Genomic DNA, 4,039 nt, shown 5'->3' on the forward strand with positions numbered 1-4,039 from the left:
AAATTTTACATGAAAAATGCATGTTTTTTATTTTTTTTCCTCCAAAAACACCCATTCCTTCCTTTGCTTATTTCCTCCGTTGGTGGCGATGACAAACATTCCTTTTCAATCCCATATTTCACATACATACATACATATTAGATAGAAAGTCGTTGATAAGAATATGGTCCCTAAGAGACAAAACTCTATCAAGGTTTGCATTGGAGTAACCGTTAATTTTAAGTAACGATACTCAGCACATCTGAGCTCTTTTGAATACGAAAAACACCGTAAATCTACTTCACTAGTCGACCGCATACACTACCTTAAAGAAAAAAGTATTCCATACGATATAATTTGGTCTATTATTGACGCTGATCCTCCATACCAGGACCAAAATTATCTGTTTTGGCTATGCTTGAAACAATCTCTATAAATACCATCACATAACCCAGCACAATTATTAAACACTCAACATGAAGTGTTCTTCTCTTGTGTTCATAAATTCTTTAGGATATTTCGATTTTACCACACATCAAAATGCAGTAAGATGGATCCTTCTGTATAATTTTCTTGCACATTATTTTCACTCGTGAGGTGCGTTCAAAAAGTCTCGGACTTTATATTATTCTTGCTAAAACTAATGCCGTGAAGGCAAAATCCTTTGGGCAAGAGGCGATGCCACCCTTCCCGCGCACGCACGAAAATTTCCGCGCCTGTAGCCGCGTCTGTTCCCAGGTGTTAGGCCTAGAGTACAGATGTATAGTTCGTGCTCGTTAGATTTTCGTTTACATCAAACACATCGAACAGAGATATGCATCAAATTTCGCTAAAAGCTTGGTGATACATAAGCTCAAAACCATCCAGAAGATTCAGCAGGTCTTTGGAGATGATGCCATCGACAAATCTCTGATCAAGGAGTGATACAACCGCTTCAAACACAACCGCACCTCGGTTGAGAGCGAGGCACGTTCAGGTAGGCCATCCACTAGCCGAAATGAGGATCCGATTGGGAAGGTTCGGTGATTAGTCTGTGTTTGCCCCCCACACACACACACACCATCGCTTGACAACCGATGTTGATGTGTTTACATCTCTGTAAGCTAACGGTTCGGCAAAAAGAGACCGATAGAATAAGTACTAGGCTTACAGAGAATAAGTCCTGGGGTCGATTTCTTCGACTAAAAAAACCCTTTAAGGCGATGCTCAAGCATGGCCGCTGTCAAATGACTGAAACAAGTAAAAGATTACTGAGTATAATTCCTTCCCAACTACACACCGTGCTTGAATCACAACGCTAAACTGCTATAATCAGAAGACGTTCTCTACCTTGTTTGCAACCCTCAAAAACTACTCCACTCCTTTTGGCTATCTGATAATTCTAATCTACACTGCACATCACCACTATAAGTAGGGTCTTTGCCATTATACATATGCTATTCTTCATAGCTTACGACTGAACCTCCCCTTCCCTACTTATTTCACCTTCCCCCGTTTCTCTCTATGTGCGCGCGCGTGTATGTGTGTGTGTGTGTGTGTGTGTGTAAAGGAAAATATCGTCGTCAACTAAACGCGACGAAGGTTGTCAAGACATTTACATTGCTAGAAATAAAAGCTAAAACGTTCCAAAGCTTTTATAAAGCACATAACATATTCTGATAGGGGCTGCAATTGCCCCGAACGCCGAACTGGGAATTCCTTAGACTGACCGGTCAGTTTCAGCTATTTCCGTAGCCATCGTCAGTAAGGCCAGTGACTTTCCATCCCACGTGTATCCTCCTGCTGTTTAGTCCATTCTGTCTTTCTGTGTTGTGTATTCTTATCTGCGCATGCGTTGGTCGCTGTTTAGTTACGTATTTAGGAGTTGGTCGTAAATTTATTGATTGAATTTATTTACCGATACGGTTGTACGTAGGGTAAATGTGTTTGAAAGTTCTGGTTTCTTTGATATGTTTGTTCCCAAACAGCACGTATTTTAGTGCTGTTGACACTGCTGGATTGAATGGTACTGCCCAGGTGTCGAAACCATAATGATATCTGTGGGGCAGCTGAAGATGGAGGTATGTTGGATTGTTGGTATGGCTGTTTTGGTATATGTGGAGTATTGTTATAACACATCCTTTATATATATATATATATATATCGAGCGAATTTCCAATGAGTTAACACGGGATCTCACGATAATGTAAACTTCATGTAATCAAGGTACCCTTGGCCTGAAGAGTAACTTGCGGTCTACTCTTCGTTTGAATAATTTACTACTTCCGGGATTCCGTTAGCTATGAAACATATATAGCCTAGATTCTATCTACTCCATTTCCTAATTCGGGGAAGCCAAAGTGCGTTGCATTTCGTTACTTAATAAATTAAAAAATGTATAGTAAATACACAAACGAAAAGAGTGGCTTTAACGGGCATGTGAAAAGTATATTATAGACTGTATATTTAATAAAATGTACATGCCTGAATAGCTCAAAAGCGGATTATAAACTCAGTTGGCTCCAATTTAACTGCATGCATTACCCGAATATCATTCTGCCAGTGCTTCTGTACCAAGGTTGGTATTCATCTATAATTGGTGTGTATGCATTTTATTCCGATCTAACTAGGTGCATCACCTCATTTAACTGAATCTTATATATATATTTTTTATCTTCTTGTTTCAGTCATTAGTCTGCGGCCAGGCTGGGGCACCGCCTTGGTATATTAGTCAAACGAATTTACGCCCTGCACTTATTTCAATCCGGGTGCTTATTCTATTGGTCTTTGTTGCCGAAGCGCTAAATTACAGGGACATAAATATACCAACACGGGTTGTCAAGCGGTGGGAGAGGCAAACACTGATACAAAGACGCACACGCACGCACGCACACACAAACACACGCGCACACACGCGCGCACACACGCGCGCACACACACACACACACATACACACACACTCATACATATATGACAGGATTCTTTCAGTTTCCGTGAACCAAATCCATTTGGTCGGCCTGCGGCTATAGTAGAAGACACTTGCCCAAGGTGCCACGCAGTAGGACTGAACCCGGAACCATATTCTGAACATATAGTACCATCTTTCTAAACCGGACTCTATTCTGGCTTCTTCACTGCAGCCCTTTCTTCATTTGTTTGAAGTGTTGTTTGGGTGAATCTACTTTCACTTTCTTTACTGTGTGTTGATAGTTTGGGAGTTTCAAGTTTCTTTGCATTAGTTTTTTTTTCTTGTCATTTCTATGTCCGTGTGACATTTTGATCTTGGATTTCGCTTGCTTTTACATTAGACCAGTGTTTCCCAATCTCTTTTCCCTCAGGCCACACTATAACTTTCCAGAAAAACGTATGCCTCACCGGTGATCGGAGAAGAAAAAAAAGCAACAACTTTATTTTTCATATTTCATCATAATTATTCAATACAAAAAAATCTACCGGTAACTCTTTTATTAAGTACTGAGTACAAAAAAGTACATTATTGACTAAGAAAAATAAAGTGAATTAGTTTAATGAGAACCTTGTGACTGGCGACTACGGCACCTTGACCCAACAAAATGTTTCTAGACCAGGTAAGGCAAATGTCCCACCGGTAGGAATCTCTGTATCTGTTATTTTCTCAGTTTTGTAACTTTTGCTTCCGAGTTTTTGACGCTATGCCGTATACATTCTCTGTCGTTAAGAGTTCGTCCTTTTTCATTTGGTTCCATCATTGTATTCTCATACTCTTACACTTTCTATTTCATTCCTTCATTCAATCTGCCTCTCTCGTTCGTTCCATTTCATTCCTCGTGGTTACACACACACACACACTACACACACTTCTCAATCTCTCTCCTCTTTCCATATCCTTCCTTAGTTCACGCCCTCTCTCCCTCTCTCCCTCTCACTCTCCCACACACTCTCTCCCTCTTCCCTTTTATCTCTCCCTCTCTCACCCTTTCTCTAACTCTAACTCCTAAACAACATAAGCGTTTATTCGTCTCTCCACTAAAGTGAAATTGAACTGAAAGTTTAAAGTAAAACTTAAAAACGTAGTAGATTTTTTAGTATTTTTTGCCTATAA

This window comes from Octopus bimaculoides, chromosome 8, assembly GCF_001194135.2.
Source record: "Octopus bimaculoides isolate UCB-OBI-ISO-001 chromosome 8, ASM119413v2, whole genome shotgun sequence".
Taxonomy (NCBI): Eukaryota; Metazoa; Mollusca; class Cephalopoda; order Octopoda; family Octopodidae; genus Octopus; species Octopus bimaculoides.